Below are 20,995 nucleotides of genomic sequence, written 5' to 3'. Positions count from 1 at the left end.
TGTGATAATATTGCATAGATGTTTGTGATATTTGTATCATGACTAATGCCTTTCTGTCGGGAGGGCCCGTGTCACGTGAAAAGCACCCGCAATCCTGACATCAGTGGGGGCTCGGCCTTGCCGTTTTGTACTGCTATGGGCGTTTATTTTCTCCTCATTCTCACACACTCTGACCTTGTTATTTTCCCTCTGCCCTTGTGCTGGCAGCAGGGTCAAGGACTTTGCACACTCCTCTGCGCAACGGTCAGCGCCCTTCATGGGTGCTGCTCTGCTGCCATCCTCCCCGATTCCCCACTTCGCTGCTGTCCTCCCCACCGTCCCATTAGATTGTCCTCCTCGCTGCCTTTTCACTGTACTCCTGTGCTATTGCGTGGTGTTTCCATTGTTCCTGCTGCCCGTACTGACCTTGTGCTGTTGTCCCCTGCTGCTCCACTCTGGTACCCCCCCCCCCGACCCCACCCCTTTACTCCCTGTTTCCTGCTGCGCCTCTCTCTGCTGCCCCCATGCCTGTCTCACTCCCTGCCGTCCGGCTGCACCGCCGGCCCCGCCGGCCCTCTCCTGACGGGCTTCTCGTCGTCAACGGCGGAGCAGTGGCGGCGGCGGCGACGGCGCCCCATCGGCAGATCCGCCCGGCTGCACCTCCGGCCCCGCCGTCCCCTCTCCTGACGGGCCCCTCTCGTCGTCAACGGGCGGAGCAGGTGGCGGCGGCGGCGACGGCGCCCCATTGGCAGATCCGCCCGGCTGCACCGCCGGCCCCGCCGTCCCCTCCTGACGGGCCTCTCGTCGTCAAACGGCGGAGCAGGTGGTGGCGGCGGCGACGGCGCCCCATCGGCAGATTCCGCACTGCTCCACCGCCGGCCCCGCCGTCCCCTCTCCTGACGGGCCCCCTCTCGCCGTCAGCGGGCGGAGAAGGGTGGTGGCGGCGGCGACGGCGCCCCATCGGCAGGATCCGCGCCCCTGGACGATGGCCATATTCCTGCTGGTGGTGCACGTGCCGCCGCGACCAGGCGGCGTCGCCCGCGGCCGCTGAACGTGACCGTGCATCTGGAGATGCGTGGCGCCCACGGCTACCTGTCGCCGCCGACTGGCCGTACCTGCCGGTCAGTGGGGGAGCGGGCAGGCGGCGCGTGGACGGCGGGCGGCACCGGCTGCGACGGCCACGGAGGAGTGAGGCCGAGCAGGGCCGAGGGAGGCTCGGTGGGGGGGGGAGGTAGCGGGCCAAGAGGCGGGCACTGGCGCGGTGGGACAGGCTGGACCGGTTGTTACTGGCGTGGGTTGATCAAGGATAGGTGGGAAGTGCCGCGGGTACACTTCGAATGTCCCTACAGCACCCACTCTGACCCCGTGCTGACTTTATGCTGATTACGCTGATCTCACGCCGACCTGAGGCTGACCTCACGCTGGTCACGCATTGACCACCCTGACCTCCCACTGACCTTGCACTGATTTCATACTGATCTCATACTGACCTTATACTGATATCGCACCGACCATACACTAATATTGCATTGGTCTCACACTGATCTAACACTGATCTGACATTAGCTTTACACCCGATCTCACACTGACCCTAGGCTGACCTTACACTAACCCCAAGCTGACCCTGAGCTCACCCTGACCTGCGTTGACCCGCGGTGGCCTGCGCCCGCAGTTCTACTCGGTCATGTGCGCCGTGTACGTGCTGTACGGACTCGGCTGGCTGGTGGTGTGCTCCCGACAATGGCGCGAGCTGCTGCGCATCCAGTTCTGGATCGGCGGCGTCATCGCCATCGGCATGCTGGAGAAGGTGATAACCCAGCTGCCGGCACCGTGGTCGCCCGTTGCCGCGCGACTTTCACACTGAAACAGCGCTGCCTCAAGACAGAGCCGCGGATGATTGTCATGTTATCGCTATAGGTATTTGTGTGACGTGTATTTCGAGCTGGTTGTTTGTCATAGCGTGGTGTAGTTTTGTTTATCAAGCTGGTGTCCAACAAATGAAAGGGTTTGAAGCTTAGCTTGTTAGTTATTCCTGGCATTGTCTCTCACTCGCATGGTTATTTCTCATTCAGAAGTTGGTTGTATATCAGAATGCACGCACACGCGGCGACTTACATGTTGGACTCAGCATGTTCCTTGGCGCGCGTGTTTTTGCCGTGGTCGCCGCTGAACATGACGGCCAGCGGCGCGCCGGCGACTGCGGTTAGCAGCCGGCCGTGACCTGGCGCCGCTGATGCCCGCAGGCGGTGTTCCTGGCCGAGTAACGAGTCGGTCAACAGGACCGGGCGCAGGCGTGTGGGGGCGCTGTGGTGTTCGCCGAGATCGTCTCGTCGTGGCGCAAGCGAGCTCTCGGCCGCGTTATGCTCGTCATCATCGTCCTCGCTCGGCTTCGGCTCACCAAGTGAGGGCGGAGCGGCAGCGGGCTGTCGCGACGCGTCTCCCTGTGGGCTGACAGAAATAACCCCTGACCTCTGATCTTATATTCGGCATTTGGCAAATCCTTGGCATCACATGAGTAGGATTCGTTCCGCGGCAAGTAGCATTGTAGTGTGGATGGGCATAGGGGTTGCCTGAACGTGCCAGGGCTTTCCCTGAGGGCGGCTGTTGCATTGAAAAACTGTGCGAATTTCCACGCACTCTGCTACCTCCAATGTTGTGGCGCACAACCGTGTTTGCCGCCCTGCGCTGCAACGCCGCTGGGGTGGCAGTGTGGCGGCGCGGCCGGTCTGCTGACGCCCTGCCCCCTGTAGGCCGCGCCTCGGCCCGCTGCTGCACCGCGTCATGGCCGTCGGCTTCATCTTCTTCATGTTCGCCTCGATTGAGAGCTGCACGCGCGCGCTGCGGCCCCAAGAACGACATGTCGGGCGGCACGCTGGGCACCTCGGTGGTGCTGGCGCTGCTCGACTCCGGCATCTGCTGGTGGGTGTTCTCGGCGCCTGCTCAGCACAACGCGCACCCTCCGACTCCGCAGGTGAGCAGGCTCGGCGCGCGCCGCCGCTGGCGGTGAGGAGGGGAGGGGGGGGGGGGGGCTCGAGGACGCCGGGGGCTCCGGATGGACTCGGTCTCGGTTTGTGGCGGGAGGTCGTGACCCAGGCTCGGCTGGGCCTTTGCGGAGGGTATTAGCCCCCGACACCAGAGCACCTGTCGCAAAAGGCCGCTGTTATACGCTTGATTGAGTCGCAGCAGCTGCTTCTGGTAACATAACGCTTTGCGTCTTTTGCTGTGTCACTGCTGCACGTAGCACTTTTGCATCACAGTCCGCACCACCGCTGGCTTCCCCTGCGCAGGAACGAGGTGAAGCTGACGCTGTACCGTCACTTCACCAACACGCTGATGCTGTCCGTGCTGGCCTCGGTCGGCTTCATGGTTGTGGTCGGTCAAGTTCCACCGGACTGTCGGCTTGCCTGCGCCAGTGGAAGAACCTGTGGGCGGACGAGGCGTGCTGGCACATCCTCTTCTCCATGATCCTGCTGGTCATCATGCTGCTCTGGAGACCAACAACAACAACCAGAGGTGCGTCGGCGCCTGCACTTCGACGCGGGGGTCCGCCGGCTGCCATCAAACTGTCGTTAGATGTTATTTGTGTGTACTGCCTGCATGCCGCAACCCAGAAGGGGTCTATCCTCGAACAGCTGGTGTAGATTCAGCAACAACACGGCTTGTCTGTCCTTAGTACATGGTTAGCGTTGGTGTGGTTTAACCGATCAAAGCTGGCTTTTGATATTTTCAGCCTTTAGTAACCTATTGCCGAACATGGAAATATGATATTCGTAGGTTCACCCCCCCCCCCCCCCCTTTCGCTCCCCCTCCCTTTTCTTCTCAGCGATGTCTCCACGTCCCATTGCGCAGCTATGGTGACGACAGTCCTCCCTCCTGCTGTCGTACCGCCGGTCCGAGACCGTTCCTCCTCCCGCCCGTGCGCTCCTGTTATAACCTGTCCTCCCCGCCGACACGAGGACCGTTCCTCCCGCCCGTGCGCCCCTGTTGTAACCTGTCCTCCCCGCCGACCCGAGACCGTTCCTCCCGCCTGCGTGTCTCAGTTATAACCTATCCTCCCCGCCGACCCGAGACCGTTCCTCCCGCCCGTGCGCCCCTGTTATAACATGTCCTCCCGCCGACCCGAGACCGTTCCTCCCGCCCGTGCGCCCCTGTTATAACCTGTCCTCCCGCCGACACGAGACCTGTTCCTCCTGCCCGCACGCTCCCCTTTTAACCTGTCCTCCCCGCTGACCCGAGATCGTTCTTCCCGCCCGTGCGCTCCCCTTATAGTCAGTCCCTCCCGCCCGTTGTGAACTCTGCTTCCGCTGCTGCAACCCTTGACGCCTCCCCGCGGCCCTAGTCCGACATACCCCTCCATCCGCTGCTGCGCTGGTATCCTGGCCCCCTCGACCCGCCGCCGCCTCACGCCCATCTGACCTTCCTCCGTCGCGTTCTTACCTGGACCCCCCGCTCTCAGTCCCTCCGCCGCACCCCTGTCTGACTTCCTCCGTGGTGTCCTTGTCTGACCCCCACCCCCCCCCCCCCCCGCCCGCCGCCGCACCCCCTGTCTGACCTTCCTCCGGCGTGTCCTTACCTGACACCCCCCCCCCCCCCCTCAGTCCCGCCGCGCCGCACCCCGTCTGCCTTCCTCCGTGGTGTCCTTATCTGACCCCCCCGTACTCAGTCCGCCGCCGCACCCCTGCCTGACCTTCCTCCGTGGTGTCCTTAATCGGACCCCCCGTCCTCAGTCCCGCCGCCGCACCCCTGCCTGACCTTCCTCCGTGGTGTCCTTATCTGACCCCCCCCCCCCCCCGTCCAGCCGCCGCACCCCTGTCTGACCTTCTCTCCGGTGTCAGGTACGCGTTTCACAACCGCTGCTGGACGCCGGCGACGAGGACGAAGAGGACGAGCTGTTCCGCTCGGACGCCTACCACGACCTGAAGCTGCGCCTCGCGCGGCCAGAGCTCGCCCAGCGGCTCGCGCGCCAACTCGCGCCGCTCGCGCAACGACTCGGACGAGGACCTCAAGTGATTCGGTGCCTGCCGGCCAGGCCGGGCCGGGCCGCAGCGGTGGCAGGCGTGCCGGCCCGCAGCTGGTGCCGCCCCCCTGCCTGTGTTGTCCTGTGGTGGGGGACAACGTAGCGATAACGATGGTAATTGTGTTCCACGTGTCTGACTGCTGTGACAGGGAAACATTTGCGTGGATAGGTTGCTTGTAAATGTATTAAGGGAAGCTATTGGTGACGATCAGGCATGTCTTTTCATATTCGCGTTTTCAGCATACCCGTCATTATGTTATTTTCCATTTATATTCACCCACCGCATGCTCTTGAGTCCCAGCAAGCGGGTAACGTCGTCGCTGATATCCATGGTAGCAGATCTCCCACAATGCACGCCAATGCGATAAAAGGCACGCCAAGCCGGGGGAAACCTATGTTCCGGGAAATGCGTATTGAGTAGTGAAAGGGACAGAAGGTCGGTGGCGGTCAGCTGTTGATGAGCATATGGTGTCAGAATTTCCTTGTCGCCGATCCTTGGTAGCAACGATTCCAATGCATGAACGCATGTAACGCGTTCTGGCAAAATCGCTTGTTTGTCGCTTGCAGCTGGCTGCAGTTGCAACAGTTCTGGTCCAGCCGGGTTCTGGTCCAGTATGCTGTGCACCCAGGTCGGAAAGGGAGCTGTGGCTTCACGACTGCCCACAGATCTAACCGGGGCTCAAACTGCCCACCCAACAAGAAGCGCTTCTTAGCAGGTTTCCTTTTCAAAGGTGTGCTGGCGGTTATACAGACAGCCCGCAGCACGTCTGCGGAGGTGTGCGGTGGACACGTCCCGCGAACGTCTTCGCAGATCCACTACGATAAACAGTAGTGCAGTACGCGAGGCTGTACGACGTATACCTTCGCGGGTATGGGTTGCACGCTCTCATCATATTTGCTAGCGCACATTGCAAAACCAAAGCCGTTTTGAAGCAGCTCTTGTTGGGCGTGGAGTTGAGCCCCGGCTAAATCTGACGGGTGGCCGAGCAGTCACAAAGCCGCCTCCTACCGGGCGCACCTCTCCTTTGGTGGTGGCAATGAGATGGCTGCAGCCGCAGCTTTCTGCAAGCGGACGACAAGTGGATTTCGCTTTTCATGCAATGGTCTTGGAACGTTTCTTATGAGAGATGGCGGCAAGAAATTTGGATAATGGGTACTCATCACCAGCTCATCGCCAGTAGCGCTCTGTTTCCTCAATATCTGATACGCATTTCTGCTGAACGTTTTGGGTTTTATTCATGGCCTGATGTGAGGACCCTCTTGCCGAGGGCTTCAAGCAAGCTGTATGGACATGGCGGGACCTGGAAGTGTCGCCACTTAAAAAAGTGCACCAGGGGCAGTCGGATGGCGTCCTTCAGATGCAGGGACGCGCGCGCGCACGTTCTAAAATGCGCACTGACGGACGCGCAAATGTTCTCGCACGCGCACGCACACGCGCAAAAAACGCGTCAGTATTTTTGTTTTGGGACCGATCCAACCGCGAGGTCAGTTACAAAGAAACAGTCATGTGAGAGGTTAGGCTAGGTTATTGCCTCACGCCTCCTGCCTTAAGTGCATGCCTCCTGCTCTGTATTCCTGTGACAAAGAATACTTCAGCGTCAGGAGGTATGAAAATAGTTTTCTTGAAGCGCTCTTTGCTTCCTGGATTTTGTAGATGTTGACCAGAAATTTTCATGCTTGTTGATATTAGTAAGACAAGAAGCAGGAATGACCCATTGCTGGCCACTTTGTAATATTTGTTTACCGCCCAAATGAGGAGGGGCCCTCAAGCCCCATTGCATACCGCTGTCCGTCATGACCATGAACGGGAAGGGCGGCTCTGCTGGCTGGCAGCTGGCACCGAGTCTTATGACTCAGTGCCGAGTCACGACTGTGGCCTCACCGTCCGGAGCCTTCCCGTGCGGGCTGTCAGTCCCACACCGTCTGGTTCGGTGCACCACCGGCTGGGGAGGGAGAGCATTCGTCCCTGGCAGGGATGTGCAGGGAAGGCCGCGGTGTTCGTGATGCTTCCCCAGCGCGGTCCTGTGCTCTTGTCGCACTGTGACGCAGAGGTGACTGGCCGAGCTCCCCCCCCCCCCCCCCCAACACACACACACTCTGCTGGTGATAGCGTGAGCATGCTTGGAATGGGACGGGGCGCGTAGTCAGATGTCGCGTCCGTCTGGCCTGTGCTCCGACTGCTGCTGGCGGTAGCGGCGGAGGAGAGTCTGCCCTGTGCTCCGACTGCTGCCGGCGGTAGCGGCGGAGGAGAGTCTGCCCTGTGCTCCGACTGCTGCCGGCGGTAGCGGCGGAGGAAAGTCTACCCTGTGCTCCGACTGCTGCCGGCGGTAGCGGCGGAGGAGAATGACCAGGTGGCGGGCCGGCTGATGCCAGGCCGACTGCTGATCCCTCCTCCTCTCCCGGCGAGTCAGAGCTGGAGGAGCCGCCGCGCTGTGGAGGGTGCGTCGCGTGTCGTGAGCCGGCGTGACGTACCGGCGCCGTGGCGCTCGCCTGACCCCGTCCGGCCCCGGCAGGTGGGTGGAGGACAACATCCCGGCCTCGCTGTCCGAGACGGCGCTGCCCGTCGTCGACTCGGACGAGGAGGTGATGCAGGCCAAGTTCGAGATCAGCAAGATGCAGTAGCGCCGCCGGGTCCGCTGGGCGGTGGCGCGGCGGCGTGTCCGGCGTGTCCGGCGTGTCCGGCGTGTCCGGCTGTGTCCGGCGTGTCCGGCTGTGGCGGGACGCCAGCCGGGGTCGGGACTCGGGTGCGCTCGTGACCCGGCGCGGCCGCGGCCTCCTGGGCGAGCAGGGGCGTGATCAGGCAGTTCAGGGCGGGGCGGGTCTCGGCCCGCGCTGGGTCTTCCCGTCGTCTCCCCCGCCGGCGGCGCTGGAGACGGCGCCGTCGCGGCGAGCCGGCGGGCCCGTCCGGGCGCGGCGGCGTGGCCGACGTCGGCGCGGCGGTGACGGTTGCGGCTGGACTCTGGACTCGGGCGGAGTGTGATGCGGGCTGGCGGGCGGTCTTGTCGGGCCCCACGGGTGGGCAGCGGCCGTCTTAGTTCCTGCTGTGTGTACATGTGCGGGTCTGCACATGCCTTCCGTTTCGGTGCGCACTGTGATGATGTTTGCCGCGTGGAGAGTGCGAGTCGTCTGACCTGCCTTATCCCTGGGCGCGTATCTGTACATGGAGATGCAAAGATGCCTGGGTTTCGGCATGTCCAGGGAGCGGAGTTACCGCTTGCGGTGTAAATACCTGTGTGATGCATATTTCACGTATGCGTGCTGCGATTTGTCCACTGTTACTGTCGCACTTACACCTAAATGCCTGTACCGATTATCAGCTGTCTGTCGGTTGAGGACGTCCTGATTCGTTGATGAGCTTGTTGTGGGCTCCTGTGGTGATCTGGGTCATCGTGAGATATGGGGCATTTCGCCTATACCACGTGGAGTTCAGTTGTATGGTTACTGTCGGGAACCTTGCGTTCACAACTGTTAACTGCATTGCATGGTGGCGATGTTTATTTTGTTCATCAATGGTTAATGTTGTAGATTTATTTAATTTTGCTTCTTAAATATATGTACAGTGGAACGTTTTCTTCAGCTTGGTGTCTGGTACCATATCGTTCACTCGGTAGCCATCTATGTTGACCAACTTTTCTCGCAGCTGTAGCAGGCGATGTTTTATCCAAGGTGCCACATTTGAAATGAAAAATAGCTGCATTTTCTGACTTTCTGTCTTGCTGACTCGCAATCGAGGCTTCGGCGCGTCCTGAGTTAATCCAGAGGTGCACCGTACCACTGGCGCCAATTGCCTATGCACATAAAACCCGTGACGCGTCAGTGCAAAGAAACCAGCTGTCTTGCAGTTCATATATGCGTGCACCGAGAGCGCGGTAGACAAAGGCCGTGTAGCCAAAGCGGGAACGTCATTTTAGGGCAGTTCTGCGATGTTTTTGTCGCTCCTGGCGACTAACGTTGAGTACGTGCGGTCTCACAGACACGACACGTGTCCACGTAGCGCCTGCCGTGACCAGTGGAAGAAACGACACGCTTCGTTCCGTTGGTGGACGCGCCGATGAAAGAAACCAGCGATGAAGCGAGAGCGATTTTGCTGCATAAACACCCTCATGCCGGGAAAGTCCATGGCTCGAAAATGCATAGCTCATGATGTCCTGTCAATATCCGTTTTCCTGACGGAACGGCTCGAAGTTGGATGAGCTTGGAACCATTCAAGAAGAGTGCAAACATTTACTCACTGTCTTTATTCCCACCTCAATGCAGCTCGTTGGGCAATCGTCTGCAGTTTTCAGCGTCCGCCGTTCGGGGGCGCCGCCGCTCGATGGCCCGCGGCGGTCGCCCCGGGCGGTGGCGGTGACCTTGTGACCTCGGCGCCGGCCGCGGTCAGTCTGGGGTCGCGACCCGTGCCAGTGGAGGTGCTGCAGCGCCGGTGCGGACGGACTCGCTCAGCGGAGCGCCGCTATGATACGCCGTAAGATTGTGATGGCGTCTGTGAATGTTTGTTATTTGCTTTTGATCATGCTTGGACTTTTTCTTGAAGGCTTGCATCCATACATTTGTTTTAAATCGCCATGCAGAGCTGTGCGTTAGCATCTTATCGTAATGTAAATGGCGTGCGACGGGCGAAGTGAGCTTGATTATCATACACGGTAGGCCAAGGAGTAAATTGCGCTGGCATACCCGCCGCCCCATACCGTGAGATTCCACCGCCGGGGGTGCATCGCGTCTGTCTGAAGCTGCGGTAGCTCTGGAAAGCTTGCGATGGATAGTCATGAAGACGTGTACGATCAACGAACCCGTATGCCATTACCCGCGGTGCGGACACGGCAGTCTGTAGCCCATCGACCCCTCATCCCGCATCCCCGTGACGCCGGGCGGGTGGGGGCGCCCGTTCCAGTCTGGCTGCTGGTGGCGGCGCTGGGCGCGGCCGGAGCGGTGGGGCTCGTGCCGCCACCGCCGCCCTTCCCGCCGCTGCCGCCGCTGCCGCCGCTGCCGCCGGTGCACCTGACCGCGGCCTCAGAAGCAGTTCCACGGCGGGGTGTGTCCGCCGGACACCAAGTGCGTGCACCCCGAGGACTGTTCCCGTGAGTACACCCCCGCCCCGCCCCGCACCCCACCCCACCCCACCCCACTCGACCCCCTCCACTGTCGAGCCGTTCACACGATGGGTGAGCGTTTGCGGGAATGGTGTGGCCAGGGAGCTGGTGGGCTCTGCTCTGCTCTGCTGCCGTCCTATGAGCAACAATAGTGTATACGTTTGATACAAACTCAAGGCTTTGCTGGATTTTTGTATGCAACCACTTGGATATGTTTTGATATGATATATTTTAATATGTCATTCAGCTCATCTAGGAACACGCTAGATATTGCCCTGATCACCTCTTATGTTCTGATGTTCACGGCCAGCACGCAACATTGCCGCCACATACGGACGCCTTGCTGCTGCTCCACCCATGTTGCCCTCGCTCTGAACGCGGCTCTGACCACCGTCCCTCGCCAGACACGGACGCCTTGCTGCTGCTCCCCCCCCATGTTGACCTCGCTCCGAACGCGGCTCCGTCCCTCGCTAGACCCCCCTCCCCCCCATCGTGTTGACCACGGCTCAGACTACCGTCCCGTGCTTGACACGCTACCCCCGTGCTGACCTCGGCTGTGACCGGCGCCCGTCCGCCCGGCAGGCCAGTGCCGGCCCGGCTGGGACTCCCTGGACCTGACCAGCTGTTACCTGGTGTCGCCCGAGCTGCCTGTGACGCGGCACGAGGCGGTGGCCGAGTGCGCCGCGCTCAGCGCCCACCCGCCCGTGCTGGAGAGCTCCGAGGAGCTGACCGTGCTCTCCCGCTTCGGGCCGCACTGGACGGACGGCCTCTGGGACGACGGCCGCGCCCTCTGGCTTTGGGCCACCACCGGCGAACCGATCGACTTTGAGACGCTTGGCCTCCAGCCGCCTACAGACGGTGATTGCCGTCGCCGGTCAGCTGGCTGTTGACTGACTGTTGACTGACTGTTGACGACTGTTGACGACTGTTGACGACTGTTGACGACTGTTGACTGACTGTTGACTGACTGTTGACTGACTGTTGACTGACTGTTGACTGACTGTTGACCGACTGTTGACCGACTGTTGATGGATGTTGACTGACTGTTGACTGACTGTTGACTGACTGTTGACTGACTGTTGACTGACTGTTGACTGACTGTTGACTGACTGTTGACTGACTGTTGACTGACTGTTGACTGACTGTTGACTGACTGTTGACTGACTGTTGACTGACTGTTGATGACTGGGCGGGGGATTTGGCGTTGTATCGTCGGGCTTTGTCGTTATCGCATGCAGTTCAGCAATGTATGTAGCTGCCCCGCTCCATAGCTCACGCCTTACTTGCTCCTTTAAGGCGAGTATTCCCTACCCCACTCCGATTTGACATTCTGCGTCGCGTTCATTTTCCGCGGATGGGAGGTGCTGCTAAAAGCTGGTATGGTAAGGCAGGAACGAGGATACTATCGCAGCACGAATGCTGACGTCCAGTTGTGTACGACTGAAATCTGTATTCGTGTTGACACACTTTCCACACTGCATCCTTCTTTTCTGCTGTTAAAACTCACTATGTGGCAGATCCCACGTACTTTCTCTCACCTGCTTGCAGCAGTCCTCCAATCCTGAGTTAGTTTCACTCCTACGTGTCCAAAACCGTCGCCAAATCATGGGTCGGCAATACACAAATGTCCGCACGAATACGAGTTTAGTGCAGGTTCAATACATCCGTGTAAGAGTACAAACAAGTCGTGCGTAATCGATGTTTATAGTCGGTGACGAAGCGCCATCGCTGGCTGACGAAGGCATTGGCGATGTGCGGTCCCATTTACTCCCAAACACTTCGGCAGGCTCCAAGTCGAAGCAATGCCTTAAGGCGACGTCCCGGACCGACTCGCTGTCTCAGCTGGAGAGCGCCAGCTGCGAGTCCACGGCCTTCTACGTCTGCGAGACGGGTCAGTTAGGCCTATCTCTAACGGTCTGCATACAAGTGTCCCGAAGTGCATTTATTTTGACCTAGGAGGTATCTCGCCTGGCGCAACGCATATTGGGAAGTGCTGTGCTCTTCTACCCCCCTCGCTCCGCCCCCCCCCCCCCCGCCCACGCACACGCACTATTGCCAGGGTTGGGATTTTCCGCTGGGCTGGTGTCATCTGATTAGCGTGCAATTGATTTTGGCGAAGTCTCTCTTCACTCCATTAGACGTTTATAGCCTGAACGACTCGAATTGACTTGAACATTTTGATGGGATGGATTTCTGGGGTCAGATCTCGCCAAGCAACGTTTGACGTGTGAACCCTGACTGCCCCATCTGGTCGCGAGATTCTGTAACGCGCCGCAATGCTCATCATGGCCCAAGCGGTCTTCTGGCCTCGCCTCCTGACCGTGGTGATGCGGTCGCTGCCACCGGCCGCGTGCCATCCGAGCCGGGGGCAAATAGCGAGCACCGAAGCGACTCCACATCCACCCAAAGCGCCACGGGTAGTCTGGAAGACAACGCTCGGACAGACTGAGCTGAGGGAGTGGGCCGTAGGATAACGTATGGGGGATGTGCAGACGACAGGGCCGTATAATCCAACCAAATGTTCATTTGGAACCGGCCTTCGCCTTTCACCATGCATGTGTTACAAATATGACGCTGGAGGGGGCAGCGTTTGTGGAGTCTGACCAGCCGCATCAGTGTTGCGTCGAGCGAGATCAGTACGTCTGTGCCTCCGCTTGCGTATGCGACCGCCATGGCGCCGCTCCTTCTGCGCAGGTAGCGCCAGCGTTGCCCGCTGTATGAAGCAGAAGAACCGGCTGTGCTGTGCTGTGGATGCCAACCACTACCCAGGTACGGCAGGCCGTCCCGCTTGTCTCCCGCTTCACGGTGCCGGCGAGGCGCTGCCCGCATGTCGTGAACTGTTCTGTATGCCCCCACCATTGGGGTGTGAAGGCCTCGCTGGCCTGGTCCCCGCTGTCCGTGCTCTGAGGAGCAGGGACAGCAGGGACTAGACTCCCGTGGATGGCCTCTCATTTCGGATGGAGCGCTGTGTTGTGTGTCCAGTGTCCAGCACTCCACTGTCCTGCTGGCACTCCACTGTCCTGTCCTAACCTGCTGCTGGTTAGAGCGTGACGCATCGCGCAAGGCTGTGATGGCTCCCACACAGCCATCGACCCACGAGAGGGCAGGCTTGCAGCTAAACACACAGATGTCACAATGTTCAGCAGTATCCGAGACTAGCCGCCGCCCGCTGCGCGCCGTGGCCGTCATGGCCGCCAGGATCTGGCCTCTCACGCGCCGCCGTCCGGGCAGAGCCGTGCTATGTGGACGAGCTGGGCACGCGGTTGCGAGCAAGAGGATCCGCGAGGTCTTACTTTCCCGCTGGGCGACGGCCTAGTGCGGCCGACAGAGGGCGGCGCGGTCGAGCAGCGCAGCTGGGCTGGCGCCCGGGCTAGCTGTCAGCAAGGACGGCCGGTGACCTGCCTGACCGTCCGACTCCAACGGGTGCGCTGAGTGAGCCTGGAGTCACAGGCCTGAGGTCACAGGCCTGAGGTCACAGGCCTGAGGTCACAGGCCTGAGGTCGCAGGCCTGAGGTCGCAGGCCTGAGGTCACGGGTCTGGGTCTGAGGTCATGGGTCTGAGGTCATGGGTCTGAGGTCATGGGTCTGAGGTCATGGGTCTGAGGTCATGGGTCTGAGGTCACGGGGTCTGAGGTCATGGGTCTGAGGTCATGGGTCTGAGGTCATGGGTCTGAGGTCATGGGTCTGAGGCCACGGACCTGAGGTCATGGGTCTGAGGCCACGGACCTGAGGTCATGGGTCTGAGGCCACGGACCTGAGGTCATGGGTCTGAGGTCATGGGTCTGAGGTCATGGGGTCTGAGGTCATGGGGTCTGAGGTCATGGGGTCTGAGGTCATAGGTCATGGGTCTGAGGTCATGGGGTCTGAGGTCACGGGGTCTGAGGTCACGGGGGTCTGAGGTCACAAGACATTGAGATGTAGATAAGAAATGTACGACGTGCCTCACGTATTGTCCGTGTTATAGATGAATCAAGACATAGTGGATATGCTGAAGGGTTTCGAGGTCCTCGGGGCTAGCAAGTACTACATTGGTTTGAGTTCAGATGGCAGCGGAACGTTCCGCTTTGTTAACGGTAAGACGAAGCGTGACGTGACGTTACGTTTTTGGCAAGACCAACGAGCGTGATCATGAGGCATGACGGGAGTCCGCATGTTGGATAACCAGATGAAACTGCAGATGTACGATAAACCCAAATCCGCTGTAAATGCCGTTCATGTGTTCAGTCTAAGACTTGAAGACTTTGGACTATAACTCTGCTGTCACTTAGTGGTCTGGGTTTTGAATGTCTGTATGTATGTGGGCAGACGCGTGTAGTGCGTTGATATGGTCCGTTCAACTTGCCACATTATGGCGATCCACATCGAACCGTCCGATCTCGTCGCGGGACTGTGCACACGACCCGCCGTTGTTTACCCGCACTGACCCGCCGGCAGACGCCCCGACCCGCCGGCAGACGCCCCGACCCGCCGGCAGACGCCCCGACCCGCCAGCAGACGCCCCGACCCGCCAGCAGACGCCCCGACCCGCCAGCAGACGCCCCGATCCGCCAGCAGACGCCCCGATCCGCCAGCAGACTCCCCGATCCGCCAGCAGACGCCCCGATCCGCCAGCAGACGCCCCGATCCGCCAGCACGCCCGACCCGCCAGCAGACGCCCCGACCCTCCAGCAGACGCCCCGACCCTCCAGCAGACGCCCCGACCCTCCAGCGGACGCCCCCGACCGTCCAGCGGACGCCCTGACCGTCCCAGTGGACACCCTGACCGTCCAGCGGACACCCTGACCGTCCAGCGGACGCCCTGACCGTCCAGCGGACGCCCTGACCGTCCAGCGGACGCCCTGACCGTCCCAGCGGACGCCCTGACCGTCCAGCGGACGCCCTGACCGTCCAGCGGACGCCCTGACCGTCCAGCGGACGCCCTGACCGTCCAGCGGACGCCCCCTTGACCGGTGCCGCGACGGCGCTCCCTTGTCACGCGCGCCGTGTTCGCCGCCCGCCAGGCAGCCTGCTGACGCCCGGCAGCTACCGGAACTTTCGCGTCACGCGAGGACGCCACGCGCCGGAACGCCTGCGCCTTCTTCGTCCTGCCGAAGAGCGCCTCCTTGTCGCCCGGCGTCTGGGCGACCGGAAGCTGCGACGCCGAGCGCGACTTCATCTGCCACATCCGGCGCGTGCGACACAGCCTGCGGCAGGAGCCGGTGGCGCCGCGCTGCGGCGGGCGTCAGAGGCGCGGCGTGCTCGGCAAGGCGGCCAACCCGTTCCTGCCGCGGCCGCCGCCGCGCCCGCTGCCGCCGCCGCTGCTGCCGCCGCTGGGGCCGCATGACGACGGCAGGCGCGGCGCCGCTCAGTTCGGGGAGTTCCCCTGGCAGGTGTGACGCTGTGTGACCGGCGGCTGTGTGGTGGAGACGTGCCGCTGGCGCGATTCGACACCGGTGGTGTCCTGAGTGGTTTCCGAGTTTTGACATGGGTGTGTTGCGTGCGACACCGGTCTGCGGTCGTTCGGTTAGGGAGGTGGGAAAACAAGAGTCCTCTTGTCGATGATTTTAAACCATAGCGTGATATGCCGGATTGTATCATTTGAATCTGTTTACGCGTCGTGAGGCTCCCTCGCGCAAACGGTTTGATAGCGCACTGATCAGCAGTCTGCACTCGAGCTCGCAACGGTTGTTTGGGGCGATTCCCCTGTCAGATCGCAGTCGGCAGCGATCGCCTACCCCGTCCGGCCGTCCCGGATCCACCGTTCCGCCTTGCCCGACCTCTACCCCTCGACCTCAACCCTCTCGCTTCGCCTCGCCTCGCCTGACTGGCGCCTCTGGCGACGGCCGGCAGGCGGCGGTGTGGACGCGCACGGTGAAGGAGGACCACGAGTTCACCTGCAGCGGCGCGCTCGTGCACGCCGCGTGGGTGCTCACCTCAGCAGACTGCGTGGCCGGCGTCGACGCGGAGGACCTCAAGGTCACCGTCGGCGACTGGAACCTGGACGAGACGCAGCCGGTCAACCTGCCGCCCGTGGCGCTGGACGTCGAGCGCGTGCAGACGTCGCCAGGTGGGCGCCCGGCTCGTCTGGTCCGCGTTCCGCTCCGCCAGCACGTGTACTCTCTCGCACCGCTCACGTGGTGATATGAAAGTAACTGATGGACCTAATGGTCCACACCGTCTCCTGATCTTTGATTAGCTGCCTGCTGGCTCCCCGAAAACATTGGATAATGTAATGATGTGGTTGATCGTCTCGAAGCAATGTGCTGGATTTCCTAACCTTTTGTGTTTGTAACCAGTTCAGCCGAACGTTTTAAGGCGGTCAGCCTGGCCGCATGGCCTGACGCTAGCATTAGCTACGTTTCACGAGGTGGCGAGCTCTCTTCCGGCTGGGTCCGCTTGACTGTGCGCGTGCGTGCGCAGGGCGCGTATGGCACGGCCCGTGGGGGCCGCTGCGGGAGCAGGGCCGGCTGGCCATGCTGCGGATCACGCCGGACCTGGACGACACAGAGTACCCTGCACGTGGCGCCCGTCTGCCTGCCGGATGAGGGCCTGTTGCACCACATCCATCAGCTGAGGTGGGTGGCGCGACCTACTCACCAGCGGGATGCGGAGGCTAGGCACGGCCGCCAGCCGCGGTGGCAGACGATACGCGCCTCCCTGGAAATGTTTGTCATGCGCCGCGCTCCGAATTGCTCCTCAGGGAAATCAACGCCCGGGGCTGCCGTGTCACATGGAAGAACGAAATCTGAACATGGGAAAGAGAATAAAAAACACTTGTCGCAACACTTGTCGGTTTGCGAGCGAGACACCATTCGGTTATTTTTACCTTCGCCCTGGTGGTTTTTGTCGTCTGCGCGTGACTTTTGAATCCCTGGAGCCGATCTTCAGCAGTAACGCTCGTCACCGTATCCCGCTGATCGCTGAACGAGCCGTTTCTCCAGCTCCCTGGATTCAGTTCTGGAAGCGGACGCGGGGCCAGCGGCGCTGTGCCATTGTGGCGACTTGTAACTCATGAACAGGGGATGGTTTCGCTCTTGCACAGACCTTTGGCACTGCCTTTCCTCCCCCTTTTCCCGGATCTGTCATCACCGTCCATAAGTCGTTGCGGTTTTCGATGCCACGTGACCTTGAACGATGGAGAACCTGGGTGATCTTGATCGATGGAGAACCTGGGTGGCTTGGCCGTTGGAGGACCCGGGTGACCTTGGCCGGTGGAGAACCAGGGTGACCTTGGCCGGTGGAGAACCCGGGTGACCTTGGCCAGTGGAGAACCCCGGTGACCTTGGCCGGTGGAGAACCCGGGTGACCTTGACCGGCGGAGAACCCGGGTGACCTTGGCCGGCGGAGAACCCGGGTGACCTTGGCCGGCGGAGAACCCGGGTGACCTTGGCCGGCGGAGAACCCGGGTGACCTTGGCCGGCGGAGAACCCGGGTGACCTTGGCCGGCGGAGAACCCGGGTGACCTTGGGCGGCGGAGAACCCGGGTGACCTTGGGCGGTGGAGAACCCGGGTGACCTTGGGCGGTGGAGAACCCGGGTGACCTTGGGCGGTGGAGAACCCGGGTGACACTGAAAGGTGGCGACCCCGGGTGACCTTTGCCAGTAGAAAAGCCGGGTGACCTTGACCGGTGGAGAACCCAGGTGACCTTGACGGGCGGCAACCCCCGCTGATCTTGACGGGTGGCAACCCCAGGTGCCCCTGACGGGTGGTAACCCCAGGTGCCCCTGACGGGCGGTAACCCCACGTGCCCCCCGACGGGCGGTAACCCCAGGTGCCCCCGACGGGCGGTGACTCCAGGTGCCCCTGACGGGCGGTAACCCCAGGTGCCCTTGACGGGCGGTAACTCCAGGTGCCCCCGACGGGCGGTAACCCCAGGTGCCCCTGCCAGGCGGTAACCCCAGGTGCCCCCGACGGGCGGTAACTCCAGGTGCCCCCGACGGGCGGTAACTCCAGGTGCCCCTGACGGGCGGTAACCCCAGGTGCCCCTGACGGGCGGTAACCCCAGGTGCCCCTGACGGGCGGTAACCCCAGGTGCCCCTGACGGGCGGTAACCCCAGGTGCCCCTGACGGGCGGTAACCCCAGGTGCCCCTGACGGGCGGTAACCCCAGGTGCCCCGACGGGCGGTAACTCCAGGTGCCCCTGACGGGCGGTAACCTCAGGTGCCCCTGACGGGCGGTAACCCCAGGTGCCCCTGACGGGCGGTACCCCAGGTGCCCCCGACGGGCGGTAACCCCAGGCCCCCGACGGCGGTAACCCAGGTGCCCCTGACGGGCGGTAACCCCAGGTGCCCCTGACGGGCGGTAACCCCAGGTGCCCCCGACGGGCGGTAACCCCAGGTGCCCCTGACGGGCGGTAACCTCAGGTGCCCCTGACGGGCGGTAACCCCAGGTGCCCCTGACGGGCGGTAACCCCAGGTGCCCCCGACGGGCTTAACCTCAGGTCCCCTGACTGGCGGCAACCTCTGATGACCGTAGCCGGCGCGCTCTCCCCAGTGCGTGGTGACCGGCTGGCGGGGCGGGTCGAACCGTTCCCGCGCCCGCTGTTTGGGCAGTTCGGCGAGCCGGACCGGCGAGACATCCTGCGCAAGTTCGAGACCGGCGCCCGCCACGACCCAGACTGTCAGGATCTGGCGCAGCATCTCAAGACCCTGAAGCAGGTGCGCCAGATGGGCCTGGTACATCGTGTGCCAGAAGAGCATATGGTCATTACCTCCGGGGGCTTATCAATGTATGGTCGTATTGTATCGTTGTCAGTATATCTTATCATTGCATCTTATCGTTTCTTATCACTATGTTATCATTGTATGTTATCGTTATGTCTTGCGCGCTCTATTTTATCTTGTCAGATCTCGTATCACCAGTGCCGGGGTCGGACGGTGGGGTTTGGTTCTGCCGATACGGTTCGGAGCCCAGCCTCGTTTGCCGTCGTCCACCTTTTCCGTCGGCCGTTTCCGTTGGTGTATGTTTTGGGTGCACGATGGGTCCGGGCGCTCGGCCACACCGTTCTGACAGTTTAAGGCCTGGTCTGCTTGTCCGGCCACCAACACGTGATAGCCGATACTGTCTTGGAGTCTCTCCCCTCGATCCCGCAGTTTTGGCCCGCATCGACGCTTCGTCACCCGACCTCTCGTCCCTTGCAGCGTCCGCCGTTCCCCGTGCCGTTCACGGAGCCGCGTCCGGGCCCGTACCCGGGTCTGTACCCGGGTCCGTACCCGGGCCCGTACCCGGGGCCGTTCCCGGTGCCGTTCTCGTCGGCGGCCGCCGCGGATGCCGACGAGCCAGAGGGCCGCAGTTCAGCCCTGTTTGGGCCCCCGGCGTTCCTCGCGGCGGGCCCGCCGCCTCCGCGCGGCCAGGGGCGGCAGCGCGCCCTCTACGTCTGCCCGCGCGACCTGCGCTGCATAGTGAGTACACCGCCGGCGGCGACACGGGTCGGCCAGCTCGGCTGAGCGGGACGTCTGTACCTGTACGCGACTGGGTGCAGAATGCACCCAGGTACCCTGTTCCACGCACGCGGGATGTGCGCGTAAGAGCGCCCCTTGCGTGCCCCACCTTGTGTTACGGGTTGTGAAGTGTATTGTATCCTATACTTTGCGGGTTGTGAAGTGTATTATATCCTGTGCTTTGCGGGCCGTGAATTGTATTGTATCCTGTACTTTGCCGTGCTGCCACCTAAATTTATGGCTCACCGGCATAGACAGAAAAACTGAAGTAATGTTTTCCCGAGCAAAGAATCTGCTTTCTATTTTGTATTACCGAACAAAACACTTTAATGGACATGTGCTGCCGCATCATGCTGAGCGGGATCTGGGCGGCGGCTGTGTGAGGAGTGGGGTTCGTGTGTAGTGAATAGCACTGGGCGGTACTCGTTCTGGGGTAGGTAACAGCTATCGACACGATGGCTCACGTCCCTGAATCCGCAGGGAAGACGCGGTTTAAAACGACATGTTAGTGTTTCTGTTCTGCTGTCCTTCAGTATGACCACTTCTCTGATCGGTCTGTTTTCCAGCCGGACCGTGGTGCTCTGTTGGCATGTGTTCTGCCGCCACCACCGCCGCCCCTCTTCCCCCCGGGCCCGCTGCCGCCGCCGCCCTTCTTCCGGAGTTCGCAGAACGACACTGCAGAGGAGCCCACCGCCGCCGCCGCCGCCGCCGCCGCCGAGGCTTCTGACGTAGCAGCTGCCGCCGCCGCCGCAGCCGCCGCTGCCGTCGCCGCCGGGCCGGTCGCGGCGTACGAGCAGCTATCGAAGGGCTTCCGGCCGCCGGTGGAGACGGCCGCGGCCGAGTCTCGTGCCCGGCGAGACACGGCGACCGCCGGCGACACGGCGACTGGTGCCGACCCTGCCGCCACCTCCCCGGCCCCGGAGCAGGCAGTGACGCCGGCGCCGGCGCAGACTCCCGTCTCTGCCAAGGGGAAGAACGGCCGCGACTCTGGAGGCCGCGCCGGCTTCAACCTGCCGCACGGCCTGTTTGATCTGGTGAACTCTGGCACGCACCCGCACCCGCACCCGCCGCCTCACCCGCCGACGCACCCGCACCCGCCGCCGCCGCCGCTGCCGCCGCCGCAGGTGCCGCCGCCGTCGGCGGCCGGGCAGGGACAGCCGCCACCGCCGGAGAGCACGGAGTACTATGAGGCATATGCGCTCGTTGGTGTGGCGAGCGCGCTGACGGGAGAGTGCCGGGAGGGACAGATGATTTTTGATGACGTCATTCAGGAGCTTGAGTTCGTTCAGCAGCTGCTACATCGAGATGGGTAGGCAGTGGACCGTAGATAACCCGAAGAGCCATGGGTTCAATTGGGGACGGGTTTGGTGTCAGCGTTGTCACCCGGAACTTGTCACTTGTCTCCGGATGCGAAGACATGTCACGTGGGGTAAAAGCTCTCTGCTTGCTGTTAAAATTTGAATACATTTTTATCTGGGCGTGTGCTGTGTA

General features: G+C 61.8%; 2 long non-coding RNA genes and 1 pseudogene across 2 annotated transcripts; all 3 read left to right on the top strand.

The window, feature by feature from the left end:
* The window catches only part of LOC119100943 (transmembrane protein 87A-like), a 14,206-nt pseudogene extending 6,536 nt beyond the window's left edge, over positions 1-7,670 (top strand).
* Positions 7,671-11,907: 4,237 nt separating this feature from the next.
* LOC119102174 (uncharacterized) lies at positions 11,908-13,350 on the top strand. Its single transcript, XR_005094659.1, has 3 exons — positions 11,908-11,977; positions 12,781-12,855; positions 13,318-13,350. It is a non-coding gene; the product is annotated as an uncharacterized LOC119102174 (long non-coding RNA).
* Positions 13,351-18,591: 5,241 nt separating this feature from the next.
* Positions 18,592-20,104, top strand: LOC119102539 (uncharacterized). Its single transcript, XR_005094705.1, has 3 exons — positions 18,592-18,721; positions 19,205-19,465; positions 20,071-20,104. It is a non-coding gene; the product is annotated as an uncharacterized LOC119102539 (long non-coding RNA).
* Positions 20,105-20,995: the final 891 nt, after the last annotated feature.

Source organism: Pollicipes pollicipes, unplaced genomic scaffold (genome assembly GCF_011947565.3).
Source record: "Pollicipes pollicipes isolate AB1234 unplaced genomic scaffold, Ppol_2.1 Scaffold_2555;HRSCAF=2994_pilon_pilon_pilon, whole genome shotgun sequence".
Classification (NCBI taxonomy): domain Eukaryota; kingdom Metazoa; phylum Arthropoda; class Thecostraca; order Pollicipedomorpha; family Pollicipedidae; genus Pollicipes; species Pollicipes pollicipes.
Note: the sequence above shows the minus strand (reverse complement) of the source record. Positions and strands in the feature narration are given on the sequence as shown.